Consider the following 18785-nt stretch of genomic DNA (forward strand, 5'->3'; position numbering starts at 1 on the left):
AAGATGTTCTGGTATTTATATCAGCTCCATCAGTGTTCATTAAAATAGATGGTAATTGCAGCATGCAGGATGATAACAGAATGCAGCCACAAACAGAATGTGAAAACGTGGCAATTTCCACCTGGCACCTAGCTTTAATGAAAGATTTTATCTTCTAATTAAAGCCCCTGATCACATCTTTCTACGTGTGGTTGCCTTTGCTTGAAAATAGGTTAGGTGGTACAGATCATACTTATTTAGAAAGTGCATTTTTATATCCGGTTCAAATTACGAACAGCTTCTCTGGTTACTAGAACCAGCCAGAGAAAAAATATTCAAAATGTCATAAATTGAGGGCTAATGTATACTGGTGGTGTAGGCGGGATTTCTCCAGGCAGACACGCAGAGCCTCGGCAGGGCGAGGGCAGAGTTCTTCCTCTCTCTGAGCCATCCTGCCACAGTCTGTGTCAGAAACAAGTCTGCACAGACCGTGGTGCACACACAGACCGTGGTTCTTGAGAAGAACCAGAAGTGTTTCCATGAAAATGCCGTGTTTCATCAAGAAGCTTTCACTGCTGGGAATAAAAAAGGTAAACATTTTTATAGGGGTTATTTATTATATACCAGTGTCCCGACAAGATAGGGGATATTCCATCTTTTTTCAGGTTCTTTTGTATAAATTAAATCAAGCCCCAGAAGCATTGAATAATTTATGGGCTCCTTTCCACATGGTATCAGTCTCTGCAGGTGCTGTTGTAACAGGTCTCCCTTCCAACAGCTGCTATCACCTGCGCCTGTCTCCTCCCCAACAGCCTGGGAACTGTAAGCTGTAACTCGGGATGCAGTGAAGGGAAATCTTTAAAAGGTTTTCAAAGAATATTCAGCAAATTATAGGAGTTAATGTGACCTGTACATCAGGGTCAGATGGGCTGAGGGGCCCTGCTCAGACATGCTGCATCATTTTGTAGCAGCGATTAATTTCATTCTGTCCAAACTTGGATGAACATCTTGAGTAGTACCAAAATGATCAGTGATTGTGCCCACAGCTACGTAAACCTTGGATTTTGCACGATTCAGACCCAAATTTGTACTGCTGAGTGCTGGCTGGCCCTTTGGCCAAGCTGCTGCATCGCCATGCTGCAGCGAGGGGCTTCCCTGGGGCGGGGGAAAGGGGGGGACACACCACCGAGGGTAGGCTGCAGGGCCAAGGGACAGAGCTCGTCTGCCATCCTCCACTTCCACGGATCTGGGTGACACAGCACACTTACAGCACCGCAGCCACCTGCCCCCGTGCCTGCTGCTCCCTGGGGCTGCTTGGCATCGCATACTGGTGGATGAGTGGCCACTCGACCTCTTTGTCTGAAGGCAGATTAAAAGACACCGGAGGGGAGGGAGTCCCATCCTTCACACCCTTGCAGCCCATCTGTGAAGGACTACACAGCTATGCAGAGGAACGGGTTAAAGGGGATGTAAAGAACATATTTTTGGCCAGGCACTTTAATTATAAACTCTTTTTTTTGCTCTGCATCCCTTTAAGCCCTGCAAAAGCCCTGATGACTCTTTTTTTCTACTAGCACTTGTATTTTTTTTAAAGACGTTAAGATAGATCTCACCATAAGCCTAAATGTACAGACAACGACAACTTTGCATGTGTCAGGGATTCAGGACTAGATCCAATTTTTGTGGCATTTTAAGCCATATTTAGACAAAAACATTTGTGAATATCAACTGGTCAATGAATTCTCTTTAGTTCAGTGTTTGCTGAGTTGGATTAATCATGTTGACTGAGCTATAGAAATGCTTCATGAGTTTTTTCTCCCTACCCCTCCCCCCCATTTTTTTTTCTTTAAACTCAGCATTCTCAGAAATTGCTGGTTGCTTTTTAAAACAACTGACAAAGTAAAACCCACACAATGCAAGAGAACTAAAAGATAGTTCCCCATGTTATTTTGCTCAATTTGCTAAATCACATTAGCTATGTCAAAAAATGTCTACCCCTACCCTAAAAAGTTATCAACATCTCATCCTTTTGTGTTGTTTGCTTGCATTTTTTCTAAGAGGGGCACCGTCTAGCAACAGATTGTGCACAATGCTGACCCTTCGCTGGACTTTATGCCGCCTTTGCACTGAATGGTTTAACAAGTGTGTGTTAAATGTTATCATAAGAGCTGAATTGTAAAGTGGTGAAATCATCTGAAAGTGCAACAGGCCTAAGAGGCACAGCACAGTTCATGTTCATTAGAGCAAGCTCAGTCACAAATATTCTCTCGATATTTGCCAAGAAAATCTGTTATTTTCCAGCAAACACAAAAAGCTGAAAGCAAGTGGTATTTTACATCATTAGCTCCTGTCTCTTTTGTTGCATGCTCTCTGTTCCACCCAGGCAATATAGAACCCAAACTGTACATAAGAACTCAAAAAAATGGGATGAAAAGACTTTTCAGTTAAAAAATATATACCCAGTAAGGCCAAAGCCCCTTTCTGCTTCTACAGAGGTCCAGGGCCATGGGGATGGCAGGAGGGGTGCACTGGGTGCTGCAGGGCTTGGGTGACCAGTTTCTTCTCCAGACTTTCCCTGCCGCTTTTCCCAGCGCCGCAGCCAGCAGCCAGCTTTGCTGATAGGTTGCATCTTCCTCAGAATTCTTTCTGCAATTCATTGTGCAGGGAGGACGAGTAACAGCCCCGTGTGTGCAGCCAAATAGTTTGTCATCTCTTTTCAGATCATCTTCTATCTTCTGCTGCCACTGTGTGCTGTACTGGCAAGCGCAATGCAGTCATTCACGTTATCCCGATAAACATGTCAGCAGATCTGAGAAAACGAATTTGTTTCTGCTCTGCCAAAGCCAACCGATGCACGCCTGTGTTTTCCTTTCAACACAGAAGTGTGGTTTGCTGGGATTTACCAACAGTTACTGAGCAGGATTTCGGTCACCATTCAGATTCTGTCTATTTTTGGATCTAGAATTTAACGGCAACATTTGGTCAACTTTGAATGTCTGGCTGATTTTAGATAAAAAAAAGTTTCTTATGTTAGCTATTAGAAGCAGACCGTTTATTTCTCATGACTACCCCCTCAAACCAACATGTAAATGTTTTGCAGTACTTATATTGTAAAGTTTTGTGTATCAAAGTCTTTAAGATATACAGCGTGTGTCTAACAGTCTATGAAAACTACCTTTATATCTGCGTCTTATCTTTTACAGCTCATCCAGAATAAAAAGTGCAGCACCCTACATCGCACCGTTTCCAGAGAGCCCTTCTCTTGCCAGCGCGAGCTAGAACTGCCATCACTGCAGCCACAGCAAGGGACGGTCTCTCTGCAGACACCTCCTGGAAATGATCATCTAACAGCCCCCTCCTCCTGCCCTGCACCAGCTCAAATCAGATCACAATTGCACACTCCCAATATAATACCCAGGCAAAGACATCTTCTGCTTTGTTCTGTATTAAGATGTACCCAAGGGACTAATTAGACATGGTTTAGACACTAATTGCTTGGCAGCCCTGTTTGCCTTCAGATACCTTGCTACTGCAGTTGCGTGAGTTTGTTTCATCTCATCCATGGAAGGAAATTGGGCAGCAGCCAGGTCTGCCAGGGGTGGGTTCGGTCCCCGTGGCACCTGGGGCTGGAAATAACGCAGAAGCTGCAGGGCTCTGTGTGGCCTGGACTGTGACACAAAGTGCTGCTCCTGGCTTGCAAATGGCATCTGGGACCCACAGAGCTACAGCTTACTGCAGGCAGAGCTCAGACCTTCGTCACAAGGAGGGTGACACCTAATCAATCAGGTGGTGCTCAGAGTCACCCCCAGAGTCCCACAGTCTGCAGTTACACGAACAGTTAGGCTTGAAAGAAGGTAACGTGGCGTGGATGATAAGGAAACTCTGCATGAGTGGAGATGCACAATATTAAATGCATCGTTAGCGTGAAAACTTTGTTTAAAGCCAGTAAGTCTTCCTCTAAACAGAAAGACTGGAAAGGTCGAAATGTCAGATTCCTGTGGGAGAGAAACTCTAACTTTCCTAACTCTCCCTGTTATCTCTGTGCAAACTGCAGCGCAGGCTCTTACCACCATGCAAAGTTCTGGTTTCCCAACACATGTGGATCCTCATGCTTGAGGTTTCAGGAGGCAGAGCCGTTTGGCCTTGCTGCTCTGCCTCGTGACCAGCGCAGAATAAAGCAGGCTCAGTGTAGTTCTCCAGGCAGCGCATTCTTTCTGAAGTCCATGTCCTGAACAAGCTTATTAAGGACAACTTCACATCAAACCCAGGCAACTAATCACTTGCGATTAGACAGTGCCTTCCCCCATGCCACTCGCTTCTGGGCAAGACCAAATAAATACCATTGCTTTAATTCTAGACCAGCAGCTCCTCCAGGGAGGCAGCTCCATCTATGCACAGCCTCTTGAAGATTTTGGCCCTGCCATGTGCATCTCTGTTAAATGTACGATTTTAGATGCTGTATTAACTACACTTATTTTTCTGCTGCTGTAAACTACAGAATAATTTTTAGCTGACACATTCTACAGAAGAGAGTAGGAAAGGGTTACTCTCCTGTGGCAAGTACTCCTAACCAGAGAATTATGCCAACATCCTCATGAATTCTCTGATATAATAGATTGAGGGACTATAATGATCAGAATAGAGTTGCCCGGAATATTTTCCTCCGAGAAATCTGTGTGTCTCACAGCAATGCTTACACCACCGGTGTCCTGAGCTTACTGACCTGCTCCTTCAAGACCTGCATCTGCTGTCCAGCAGCACTCGGTTACCTGCTGGAGAAAGGTGCACCAGGGAAGCTCTTGGAAGCAAAGAGCTGGAACCAAATGGGTTTAAGGAATTCAAGAGAATAAAAAAGCCCAGAGGCTAAATGTTAAGCTGAATCAGGGCCAGCTGAAGCTGATTTATAATAACGACTACCAATTTAAAAATAAATAACAATTCTTAGTGGATCTGTCCCATTTCTTGGCTAAACTGTGAATAATTGGATCTATTTAAATATTGATCCATAAAATGACTTGCTTCTATTGAGTAAACACAAACATGTTTTGCTGGAAGGCCATGACTGAATTACCCTGTTACTTCTCTTACAGAACCCTTTTCCCCAGTCTTGGCTGGCATTTGCTTTCAAAAAGGAAGCTAAAGTAATTATTCTAAACAATAGACTTGCTAAACATCATTTTAGCATAGGAGTTTGGAATTCAAATTTTGTTGCTAAACTCTCTGGCCAAGCCAGGGTTATGGTTCTTTGACAAAGCGCTCACTTAGAGGTTTTGCTTCTGCTTTTTTCCACTTGTGAATATGAAGTCCTTCCATTTCTCTGCACAGGAAAATACAAGCTTCTCCTTAGTTGATAAAAATCTCTTTCCCGTGGGTAACGGTATTTTTTAATTTTTTTAATTCTTCCACCAGGAAAGAACATCATTAGCTATAAAGCACTGCTCAGTCCAAGCTTTTTGCTGAACAGAGGAGCTCCGACACGAGATGACACTTTCCTGTAGGCTGTGCCTCAGAGACCATGCAGAGGGAGCACAGGACCCACGCCTGAACCTGTTGCAGCAATTGCCATCCCTCCGTCTGCAGCTGTAAAGGAGTCACCAGCCACTGCTGGCATTGCTCCTGGCTCTGCTGCTGACAAGCCTGACCCTGTTGTCAGGGATAACACCCCTATTGCTGTAAGCGTGTGTCACCCCACCAAATACATTCAGATAACTTCACTTGGGGATTAAAGCCCCGATTGCCACAGGAGAAGCCTTGCTTAGGAGCATGTGCCAAGCTTCGTCCTGCGGGTGGGAAGCTGGTGGCAGGTAGACCCCGTCGCATGGGCAGGAGTGGGCTCAGGGCAGAGCTGCAAAGCTCAGCTGGCACCTGGCCTCTCGGAGCAGTACAACCAGTTAAGATTATACAAACACAGCTTTCCTCCAGAATTACTTCTAAGTGTTTCAAAGGCCAAGCCAGGTCTCCAGCAGATATTCCTCATGTTTCATTTGTTTTTAGACATATGAGATTTCTTAGAGAACAGAGCAGTCTCACGGAAAGGTTGTTAATGAAACCTTTCAGCCATAACACTCCAAAACTGCAGGAAATGCTGGAATAGTAAATAAATATTTTCATAAAAGCAGGCTATACGTTGTATTCTTCCTCTCATTCCTGCAGCTGGCCGTCCTTATCTGCAAGGTCTCTTAAATAATATGCTTCTGTGATACTTTGCTGTTTGACAAGTACAGCCAAAGTTCTGTAAACAGACAAAAACCTAAGAATACACGCCCAGACTATCACAGCCCCAACAGCACATCCTCACAGGGGCTGGGTGCCTGTGGTTGCTGGGATAGCACCAGTTTCTACAGAACCATAACAATTAACATCAAAGGTGGAGATAACAGTATAACATAGATATCCACAAAAAATAGAAACACCCACATCTTTTTCTTGGGATGACCAGACAACACAGAGCTGTGCTAGAGTATTTTTCTGATGCTTTTCAACAAGCTGGGATTTTTTTTTAGCCCAGATTCAGAGTGAATCACAAGCCATCTCTATGTACATACCTCTTTCCTGCCACACAGACATGGAAAACTACAACTCTGCTCCATAGCATGCTGCTGCTCTGCTCCAAGAGAGCTATAGGAGCACACCCACAGCCTCACCACTAATGTGGAAAGGAGCAAACAGCTGCAGCCAGGAACTACAAAATGAGAGTAGCTGGTAACCTGCTCTGCTTTAGAATGAGGTGCCAGGGATGCAAACGAGGAGCAGGTTTTATAAACTGAGAGCCACAGGTACTGCTTTGGTAACAACTAGCTCTTTGTAGCTACTCTTGCTTTGTGGTATAGCTGCTTGCAGCAAGGGTGGGAAGCTTACTTAAGGACAGTTGTTAAGCTCTGAAGGTTTTTTCCCTGTGTGGACCTAGAGCTAACTGAAAGGCTAGGGGATGCTGAGGAGCTGCTGATGAACAGAGCTGATGGAAGGACTCTGTCTTGTACCTCATACAGAGAGCATGGTGGGCAGGTCATTGATGTTCCTGCAGGTCTCTTTGTTGCCTCAGCTCTGATGCAAAGCACCTCTCCGGGCTTGCAAATGACATCTGGGAGAGGCTCAGCTCTATACAGAAGATAAAAGAACTGCTTTCAAAGAGGAAATGTGCAAATTAAAGCTGTAACTGGATTAGGCTGTGAGTATAACTTGCCTTTAGATTATTTATGTCCTATGTGCTTAGTCTTGATCATACTCATTACAACAAGTACAGCTCAGGATTATTTAAACTCCGAGCCAGGACAGCTGAACGACACAGTGTTTGGGCAGTGGGGTCTTGTGGCTGCTGCTTGGTCAGGAGGTGTCAGGAGAGTGACTGTGGCTTTGGGCTTGATTCTGAATCACACATGCTATTTCAGGATGATCACAGGACATCAAAAAGACAAAGTCACGCTTCTGTATTTTTTTGGTTATTTTTAACACATCCTTCCCTGATGTGTTTTTCTGCCTCTTAATGCCTCTGTCTTCTTGTAAGTGTAAGATCCACAGAGATCCTCTGAGTGCTGTTGATTCTGCCTGATACTCACCAAAAGAAAAATGGGATAATGCTCTGATTTGTAGGTGCACAACATGCCAGGCCCAGCCACAGCAGCTGCTGTGTGCCCTCCTGAGCATCCCTGCAAGCAGGGGCTATGGGAGAAGCAGCTGATCTGGTTTGGAGACCATCCTTAGGGCTGCTCTAAGCAACAATGGGCAAACGACTGCTGTGCTTGACCCATCCTGAGCAAGGTGGACTCCCCTTTGGCAAGCCGCAAGTGTTTATGGGCACCCATCTTTTATTCATCCATTGCAAATTTGAATACTTGGACACATTTTGCAGCTTCTTGAGAAACTGCAGATCTGCTGAGTTACAGCAAGTACTTGTGTGTGCTCTTAGCCCTCAGCAAACACAGGTTAAAACCCATTACAGTGCTTTGCCTGGCTGCTGCTCCTTGAATGGCTATAGCTTTCTGCTGAGTAATTTTGTGGCTGCATTGCCACCATCGGTGCTTCGGTTCCTGTTTGGTTAGGAGCCTCTCAGGTGGCCAGGAGTGCTGCAGTGTGCTCACCGCCTCCCAGGGCAAACTCCGTACCCACTGCTTTGAATAAAGTGGCATTTAGATTGAGAAGCTCGTTTCCCTTTGTGGGGAAGCAGTTTGCACTGTCAACCAAAAGGAGACAGAACAGATTCAGAGTTCCTTTATGTGAAGACATGGAAACTATAGGTTACTGTTTTGCTGTCTCTTTGCTTGAAATGACAGACCTTGGGGTTTTTTACATAACAGATTCAAGTGTTGGCTCCTGAGTCCATATTTAGACACTTGCTCAAGTTCTGAGAGCACCAAATAGGTATAATCTCCCACTGATGTCAGACAGGATGTTTTTTGGGTGAAGATTGGACCGAGATGCTCAGTCTTTTTATGAACAGACTAACTATAGAAGAGGATTCTAACTTCTGTCTTGTTAATTTTTGTAACTATATTCTGGAAGCAGCTTCCTCTTCGGAGCTGACCTTGGAAAATGTGTTAGGAGTATTTTCTGCTTTCCATATCAGGAAATGTCTTATGCATCTTAGATTCCTTTTTCCTTTTAAAAAAGAATGAATTAGTGTAGCAACAAACTGCAACCTAAGAAGTTTATTTCATATTTTAAAAGCAAAAATATATGGGTTTACATCTGAACCTACTTATTCACAGTGGAGACACTTTAGCTTAGTGTCCAGTTCTGTGTTTAACTGTCATAATTTGGTTAGTGTAACTGTGAAATGCATAAGAGTAATACTGTCTTTTGCCTTTGCCATGGCACACCTCAAGACTGTAAGTGTTAAAATACTTCTGTATTCGTGTAAGAATAGTACCTCAGTGCTCTGGGAAGGTGCCTCAGGGATCAATCTGAGCAGTGGAAACAAGCTGGCTTGCAGAGAGGCCAGTGCCATGCCTGGTGCTTGGAGCCTGAACTGTCACATCAGCATCGCTTGCAATGGCAAGTTCTAGATGAAAAACTGGTGCTGTATAGAGGAGGAGGAGTTACAAAAGGGTCTTGCTGAGCCTGAAGCTCAGGTCAATGGGTCTCAGGGATGCCCATAGCTGTGGCACACAGCTGAATATACCCTGAGCCACATCCAGACCAGTAAGATGAACCACCTCTAGGTAGAGGAGCATGTGGGATCATGGCTAGCAGTGCCTGACACTGACCCAATAGCTCTGCTTATGGATGTCCCCAAGTGGGGAGGAGGGATAAGCTACCAAAGGCTCCCCTGTGCCACATCCCAGCCCAGATACTCCATGGGCTTCTGTACCCTTCTGTGGGTGCTGGGCTAAAGTGAGACCATGTACCTTGGCCACCGCCTCCTGGTCCCAAAAATGCCGTGGCAATGCTGAACTGGCTCCAAGACCAGCCAGGTGGCAGATTGTGGTCTTGCTTTCTCTGTAGAACCGTCATTCCACATGCTTCTTCAGAAGGTCTCATAGCTACTGCATGAAGTCAATACAAAACCCGGTTTTAGAGAGCAGAATTGAACAAAGAATTGTATTAGCAAGATCTAAGATAGCCACTAAGTGTTCCTCTCAGCCAATTAATTCCTGGCCTGTGCTATATCTTTGTCAAGACAGAGCAGATCCAGTGAAGAATGTCACCACAAACTAGTATGTTTTAGCAGAGAGATTTTCCAGAGAATGTGGGTTAGGCAAGAAGCTCAAAGCTATATGGCAAAAGCACAGTTCAACATTATTAGAGGCATTGCATCATTTTGCAATAGCATGTGAAGCATTTTTCTCCTGCTTGTATCATTTCATCCCAGAATTGCTGTGTCACTCACACAGTTTTTGGGTTCTAGTTACTGTGAATTTGAAGAAAAATTCAGCTGACTCAATCATCTTGGAAAGGTTACTAGAATAAACACTCCAGTCTGGGATGACTTGTTCCAACCTCAAATGGGGTCCAGGATAGCTCTGAAAGTTCTGGGATGTTCTAATGAACACAGAGTTGATCCTACTCTCAGACTTGGCACATTTTACCTAGGTGTAGTTATTACCTGCTCAGCCTCATACAATCAAGCTCCCCATGATGGGCTGGCTCCTGAAAAGTTCTTCCTCACAGCATTTAGAGAATTGTCTGTCATCAGTGCTGCAGAATCCAGATCAGCACAGTTCTCCCTTGCTCTTTGAGGCATGTGAAGAAAAGGCTCATTAATGTTAATAATAATAAATTATGCAAGTCTTATTGCTATTAAAAGGAGGGTGCTGAATGGATGAGAATTCCGTGAGCCAAATAGCTGGCATCACTCACATCTGGGAATGGTACATATGGATATATTCCAAGGAAAAAGAAAGGATACAGGCTGGCATCCCTTGGAAGACGTTCTGTGCTGTACATCCTCATTGAGCAGCTCTTGCATCCAGTCTGTCACTGCTGATTGTACTGCAGAGTATTTTTTAAAAGGCCACCAGCCACTCTTTCTGTTGCTATTAATGTGATGGAAAAATTTACCTCCATTCTGTATTATCTTAATGATTACCTAGCTTCATTACTAGCTATTTGCATCTTAATTTCAATTTTCCCATTTTAGGTCAGTTTTAGAAGTGCTTGTTCTTGGAAGTATGGACAGACTGTGATCGAGTCACCCTCCTTTCTTCTGGATAAATAGACGGCTCAGCTGCATGCTCTCATGCTGAAGGTATGTTTCTAGATTGTAATTTGTTTTTAGTAATTTTTGTGGCTCTCCCTTGAACTTCTTCCAAGCATCAAATACCCCGGCATATATTTACATCAGAATAGGAGATGCTGCATTTTGCCTGTTTCTCCCCAATTCAACTCCCTCAACCTTATAAAGCAAACTTCTGTTTCAGATGCACAAGCGATGATCCTGCATGGATCTCAAGTTCAAGTTACCATGAATTAATTTGTGTGAGAAAAGCTGAGTGCGATCTGAGTCACTTGTGCGCCTAGCAGGGAGCCATTTTGTTGTACAAGGAGTTTCCCCTGAAAAAGGGGAAAAATGTTTTGAAGCAAGACCTGAGGCTGACAATGAGGTTTCATACTGCGCCGGCACAAGGTCTGGGTTTGCAGCAGTCTAGACAGTGGCTGCCACATCTTGCGAGGGTGGCTGGAAAGCACCGTGCCCTCAAACCAGAGGGAGTCACCCGCAGTCAACAATTGGACTTTTTTTGTCCCATTACCCAAAGCAGTACCTCAGAACGGTGACATTTAGCCAGGTCTCACAAATTACCTGCCTTGAGCACCATTTGTCAGCTCCTCTGTCATTTGTCTGCTTTACTACTAACCTGTTCTGGGTTAGTGTGTGATGGAGCTGGTCAGGCAGCCACGAAACATCGGTGATGGGGTAAGCTCAGCTGCTCCGGTCCCAGCCCATGGCACTGGTGGCAATGGGCAGGGAGTGACTGTCCCAAGCTGAACTCAATGTCCTCAATTATTTCATCCTTGGATTTCGTGAATTAGAAATGCTGGTTGAGTACTTTGTTAGTTTCCTTGTGTTGCTTTGTTGCACTGCTGCCTAGTGCAGGCAGGTGGAGAGGGTAAACTAAGATGAGACAGTTCTGGTCATTGCCAACAGCCTGTGTTCTTGGGTGAAACTAGTCAAGAAGTTGGTAAGTTTTCAGGAAAAGGGCACCACTGAGGCAAAAAAACCCCAGTAAACTAATCTTAGCTACTTGACAGCATATTTTAAAGCTTTTAAGCTCATTAGTGAGAAGATGACTCTACTGGCATCTGCAGGATTAGTTAATGCTGATCTTAAATCACTTTAAAATCACATCTCATTCTACTTTTTAGCAAAAAATCCATAGAAATTACTTGCAGTGGTAGTATGGTACTTTCCCTATAATTTTTCTGCAGTAATTCTCCATTTCTGAGGATACTTTAGGATAAAGTATAACATTACTTCCTTTGCATTCTCGAGGTCATGGAGATGGAACTTCAGGGCATTCAGCAGCCCAATTTCAACCCTCGTCAGGCTTGTTCGTGGAGTAAATAAGAGGAGATTTTTCTTCAGCCACAGTCTGTGTGGAGGCAGGAAACTGGGAGCGTGCAGCTGTGGGCAGAGCTGGGAGCGACTGTAAATTCAAAGCTCACATTTCTCTTGCTGCAGAATGGAGTTGCACACCAGTGATTATTTCTTTTCCCCACGTGCAGACGTCAAGATGAGAGATGCCCACGCAACCTTAGTGCTCGAGCCTGACCCTGAATTTGTGAATAAAACATAATGTTTGGCGGGATTTACAGCAGCACAGCAGAATTAGGAAGGTTGCAAGCCTGTCTGTAGTGTAGGCAGGCAATGGTGAGCCATCCTTTTTAGCTCCTTCTCTCTCTCTGTTTTAAACTTTTTTTCTATGGAAGGAGGAAATTGTGCAAAGTATTAAAGTCCATCTGCAAGGTAACAAACAGCGTGGTTACAAAAATATGGTAAGAATAGGAAAAAGGGGAACATTTTTGTTACATTAAGCTAAACCAAGATGGGATATTTGTATTGCAAAGAGCGCTTCTCATAATGCAGCTTTTTTCCTTCCAACAGTATAATAGATTTTGTTCTCAGACTGCTGCAGTCACAGAAGCATCCTTTATGGTTTGCAGTTGTTTCCAGTGATACAGGTGGATCTAGCAGCTATTGCAGGCTGTATTGTCTTTACACCCTGGAGCACAGCACCATCCTTGGTAAGTCTACTTCACAGTAGACTGTATTCCAGCAACCAAGACTTATGATGTGTCCATAAAAGAAATAGCTGGATGCTAACCAGAAATATTTCCCTGGTGTAAACTGGTGCTGCTTCGTTGCCTCAAGCAAAGTTTTTCTTTTTTACAGATGAATACTTGTACTTTTATACTACAAAGAACACGTAGACCTGATGACATGGTTAAATTTCATACAACCAGCACTGAATGTCATCTTAAAAATAAAAAATGTCATAGTAGATGGGTAAGCTGCTAGAAAAAATGTGACACCTGGAGGAAATGCAGTTGATTTGGTAACAGATTAAGACTGTCTAAACTTGTGGTAGGTCTTAGTTCTGACTATGCAGAACTACCATGAATATTGCGTGATGATTCTAGGAAGATTGGGGTTTCCACTTGACTCAGGTCTCTCCTGCAGCATAAATTGGTGGTGTATGAGCAATTGGCCTCACCTAATGCAGCAAAATGTTCACTTGAGGTGATATGTTCGTTTAAGTGCATCACCTTGTCTTGTCCCATTTGTGCAAACATTCATGCACGCAGGGCTTTGCTAGCATTAACGTTCACGGTGGCTGCTGCTCTGACAAATCAGGGTACTTGTGAGGCAGAAAGGATAGTAGTATTAGATGTCTTCCAGTACAAATGGGGTCAGACTGCTCCACGTTTGCCTCATGCCTGGCTGCTCCCTTCTCTCCCAGAAACCTCTTACCCAAAGACAGGTCAGTCCAAGCAAACAGCAGATCACAAACAACTCAAGTATGCACAGGCTTTTTACTGAACAGTTACCAACAACAAATACATCAATAAAAATGTATGTGTTCACTTGTGGATAACTCACAGGCAGAGAAAAGCTGGCCTGATGTGGCCTGGTAAATTGTTTGCAACCAGTCAAAGTGCATTTGCTAGTAAAAGAGAATGGGAAAGGAGATGTGCTAGCGGCAGCAACGTGTTGTGTAGCCAAGATGAAAAAGAAAGCAAAGAAGTAGGGCACTTTGCTGCCTTTCCTCTCTCCCCTGCATTAATACCTAAGCAAGTTGAGAACCTTTGAAAGCCTAAGAGGTTTGCACTCTGTCGCAGAATCTACAGAAATAAAGAGGGCACCCTGTCATACTGTGCCTTCCTTGGGATTCTGGAGCATGCACAAATCCACCATTTCTGTTACTGCACATTTCCACAGAGATGGTGCCCAAAGGCTCCAGTGGGGCTGACCCAACTGCTCGAGGGGCTGAGCAGCATCCCCCTGCCCCCCAAAGCTGCTGAGGGTGACCGGTGGGCACGGTGGCTGTGCACACCAGCAACCGGTAAGACCTGCCCTCTCTGCAGTTGTTAAGTTTCAGCCCAGCAGCAGGATTATGCAAACTAACTGATTTCAAACGTGCTCCAGAGAAATTTAGGAGCAGCTGGTGATTAAGAGGATGGAATTATCACAAGGAGTTTTTTACTGCCCTGCATGACGTTATCAGCTGGACGCAGCATGCTGCCCATCAGCTGTATCAGCCGACGCCAGGGATGCTGATGGTTTTTCACCCAGTGCTGGTCAAGGTGCTGCCTCCACTTGGAAATTAATATTAGTAAAGCTGACTGGGCATCTGCAGCACAGCATGCCTGGCCTGGGAAGAAAGCAGTCTTGAGAGCCAACGGTTTCATGGAAAAGCTTCCACGCTTTTCTTTTCAGCTTTGACTTGAGCTGTGATATTTAGGATAATCAGATAATTTAGGGGATATTTCTGTGTGCGTGTTACAGGTCAGTCTCAAAATTTGCAAGGAATAATCTGTGTGTATTCAATGTGCTTGCTGCGCTGTCACCTTCCTCGTGACAATGTGCTTCCAGTGTCATGGGTCATGGGGCTGAGGGCGGTGGCAGCTGGTCTGTGGGGAATATTAAGGCTTTGTAATGGAGGAATGCTGTTGTTTTCATCACACTTTGGACCACAGACATTGAGGAGGATTTGGCTACACACCTCTGCTATGGGGAGTGTGAATCAGGGCAGAGCCTGGTGTGGGACAGGAGTTCAGGCAGAGCTCTCCCTGTAGATGATGGCTAGATGTTTTTCCCTAGCTGAGCTCAGTCTTTTTATCTGTTCTTTGGGCACAAGGGGTATTAACCTTGTTGGTAAAGTGTTTAAGATCTGGGGAAATCCCCTTGATAAGATGAGAGATTGTTATTAAAACAATTTAAATTCCTCCATGACTGTTTTCAAGCCGTGCTTTGCAACTTAGTGGAAAAAAAAAAATATTTATTAATGCTTCTTTCTTCTCTTGGCTGCTCTGCTGCCACCCTGGGTCCTTGCTTTAATACTCTCACCCTTGTGCTCCTCCAGTCTCCTTCTGTAACCCACCACTGCAGTTCATTACCTACATACTCTATGAGCCATGTAAATGTATGGATGTCCTAAGTTTTCCTGGATGATCCTTTCTCTAGGGGCCACTAGGAAAAAATATAGCTTTGGAAAAGACCTCTTCTCCTCCAGTTCTCATCCTGATGCGTGGTAACGGCTGGAGCAATTCTGTTCACCTTCCACATGGCAGAAACTTGTTTGCCGTGTTCCTTGCTGCCCCATTCCTGAATGCTGCAGCCCCTCTCACGGCTGATGGTACATTTCAGCACATGCGATCTCAGCTGGGTGGTAATATTGACTGCTGACTGATTTGGGCAGAGGATGCATATATGCCTGTCCAATGAGTAAAGCACTGTGTGCACAGCAGGGTACGTTAATTCTTTATTTTATGAGGGTTGGCAGTGTTTGCTGACTTCCTTTGCTGCGGAGATGAGAGTGGAAGCACCATGCCTCCTCACCAGAGCTGGCCTCCGACCATCGCTGCTGTGTGTTATTCACACACCAGAGACCAAGGCTAATGGTGGTTGTTATATGCGTCATTCAAGGGAAGGAGACAGAAACTGCATTAAACAGTGTGGTGAAACAGTTCAACAAAGGGCAGCCTTCCTCAAGTGCATCTTAAACATCTTAGTGCACTGCCGGGATGCCTCAAATGCTTCTGAACTTACTGTATGTATTTCTTTCTTACGGGAGCTAGTCTTTTTTTCTTGCAGGGCACAGGGATTGAAAGCACTTAAGAGCAACAGAAGGAGGCCAGTTCATTTGGTGACTGAACACAGGTTGCTGTTGTGAGAGCCCAAAATAACAAACCACTTCTGAAACCAGAGGCAATGAAAGGGACATCAGCCTTGCGTGCAGCACGAGGCTGTCAATTTAACTGCCTTCAGGAGATGAGCAGCAGATCCCAGCTCACGCCTCCAAGAGTTGGTGTCTCACCAGCCTCACCTGGGGCCACCCCTGACCTTGCCGCACAGGGCATGGTACCCAGTCCAGAGCACCGGGCTGCTCGGCTCCCTCCACCTGAAGCATCCCATTTCCCCAGCTGCCTTTCCGCACTGCTGGCGCTCCTTGCAGACAGATGGGGCTCAAGGTGATCTGCCGGAGTAAGATTTCAAACCTTGTTATGGTGCACTTGTTCTCAGTCAGAATTTACGTACCTGGCACGCTCATTGCTTGGCCTCTGCTTTCTCTGTCACCATTAAAATGCAGGGACCTGTGAGGGTGGCAACAAAGAGGAGAGCAGTCAGCATCCATTATACCGGCTCAGGAAGCAAGTTATGGCAGAACAGCACATTCCCCCCAGACCTGCAAAATATCGTGTCCCTATTTGCCTTTGGGACAGTCCAGTGAAGCAGACTCTGCCCAGATCATCAAAACTTACCACCCCGAACTTGTAGTTTAGGAGCAGCTGCTGGCTTGAGCCACTTGCCTAACCTAAGTCTGAGGGCAAGGCTGCTGCAAAGAGATTGATTTGCACCGGGAATTAGCAGGGACAGCACAACACCCCAACATCCAGCACCCCGACATCCAGCCCTTCTCCCCAGCCGCGTGTCAGCGGGGGGAGCAGGATGGCACTGGCTCACTGAGGTGCTGGGAGCTGGTGTCCCATGGGTAAGCCCGCAGGACCAGGACGAGCACAGGGTGTTCCCGACACCACCCCTGCTGCTCTGCTGTTTCCTTCAATTAACCCCACAGTAATTTCCCAGCTGGAAGCGGCTCCTTCCCACCCAGCCCCGCCGACGGTTAGCGCTGAGCTCTAGGCTGTGAGCACCTAGTGCTGTTCCCGATTTTCCCTCCGAACTCTCCCAGCGTTGTAGCTGAACAAATCTGAAAAGGATGCTTTTTGCACAGATGCCTGCCTTCTGGCTGGCCCCCTCCCCACATCCACGAGCCGCCCCGGGGCTGGGCACACCAGCTGCAGGGGGGCCGAGCACAGTTTGCGGAGCTGCACGCCACTTGGGTGCTTAGGAGCTGGGTGGAAAAAATGTGGAGCTGTGGGAAGCGATGATCTTTCGATATCCACTAAAAAGGGTATAGTTAGATATGTAAGAGCAGCCCTGGCAAAAAAACCAAAGAGGAACTCTGGGTGAATTAATCCAAAACCAACAAAATAAGTTTTCCTTTGCCCCTCCTGGGTTAGACCACTGCCCTTCCATACCATCAGCCTGGTTTTGCTGTTTCTTTCTCACCCCCGCTTCCCCATCTACTCCTGTCCAAAAAGTGTTCAGAAAGGAAAACAGCTCTGCTGGGGGAACAGTAATTTGCAGATTTTTCTCTACTGCAATGCACGAGGGGAAAAAGGGGTGGAAAAAAGCCATGAGACAGCAGACAGCACGTGGTAGGTCAGCCTGTGACACAGCTGAGGAGCAGCAGGAGCTGTGCTGGCGTGTCCCTGGCAGCTCCTCGCTGCCAGGGCCGGCTGCCTGCAGGCAGCTTATGGCAACAGATCTGGCCTGCAGGGAAAGGGGGCAGCGGTGACAGCCGTGCACAGAGGTACGCAGCGGGACCGGGGCAGGGGCAGCCTCCTCTTCCTCACCTTCAGTGCCGCTGGGCTGCAGAGGGTAGGTCTGCAGCGCAAAGGGGGAATGGTGTTTAGGGAATGGGGGAAGCAAAGGCAAGTGCAGAACTGTTACTCAGTCGAGCTTAGTTTAGTTACTCCGTTAAGCTTAGTTTAGTAACTCGTAATCATAACGTGTCACAAACGACACAGGGCATCGCTTCATGAACAGCCTGGCTTGCGCTCCCACCCCAGACTGGACAGGCTTTGGTCTCCTAAATATACACATTTGGCAAGGAAGGAGAGCTCACCTCCTGCCATCTTTTCACAGAGGCATGAAAATGAGGTTCCTACTTGCTTTTAGGGTTTAAAAGATTTTTCAAAGTGAGTCCCTAGGAGGGCTTCATCCCCAAGCATCGCTCCATACCTGGACCCTGAGCCTGCATCCTTGGGCTGGGGGCTGTCACCACAGGCATCCTATAGCACCCGATGGGCATTTCCAGGCAAACTCTGTCTCACTTGGAGAGTTCCTGCCTGCTGGAGGTTATTATTTGCAACAGTGCTGGCTGCTGTGAGCGCTGGATGGGAAAGGCAATGCCCCGGGGAGCACCTCTCCTCCGGTCCAGACAGCTGCTTTCTGTGCCGGGCTACACCCAGACATTGCCACATCTCGTGCACACTGAGGGAGCAACCTAGGGAGATGCCTCCTCCTCCTCCTTTAGGTGTCTTAGGAATGCAGCAGGCAGAGCAGCTCTTAGGCAACAGCTCATATAGCTACAGCATTCACGGGGCAGTTCTGGCTCCCTCGCACATATACCTGTGTCCCCTTGCTCCTGCTTTAGCAGGTCATCTGCAGCTTGCTGCCTGTAGCAGGTGGGATACAGGGGCACGATAAGCCTCTCGGCCCATCCCTCACTTGCCCAACAAAGAACAAGGGAAATAAATATTTGCTGTTTAAACACACTAAATTCACTAGATTTTCAGGATTAGGGAAATTCCGGATTTTCATCAAAAACTTTTGACGTCTGGTGAAATGAACACAGTTGTGTTAGAGCAAATCTGGAAATTTAGAGAAAATAGACTGACATTTTTAGCACCCTTTGCAATTGCATTTCTGATTTTCAAAAATTGCTGACCACTTCCATTGATTTATTTTTTTTTTAAAAGCAAGGAATAATTACATATGAAAAAATAAGTTTCCTGGAATAGTTTGAATCATTGTGGAAGATGAGTTTCTAGTTTCAAGAGCTATGGAAGAGACAAATTCTTTTGCT

Source organism: Falco naumanni, chromosome 14 (assembly GCF_017639655.2).
Source record: "Falco naumanni isolate bFalNau1 chromosome 14, bFalNau1.pat, whole genome shotgun sequence".
NCBI lineage: Eukaryota > Metazoa > Chordata > Aves > Falconiformes > Falconidae > Falco > Falco naumanni.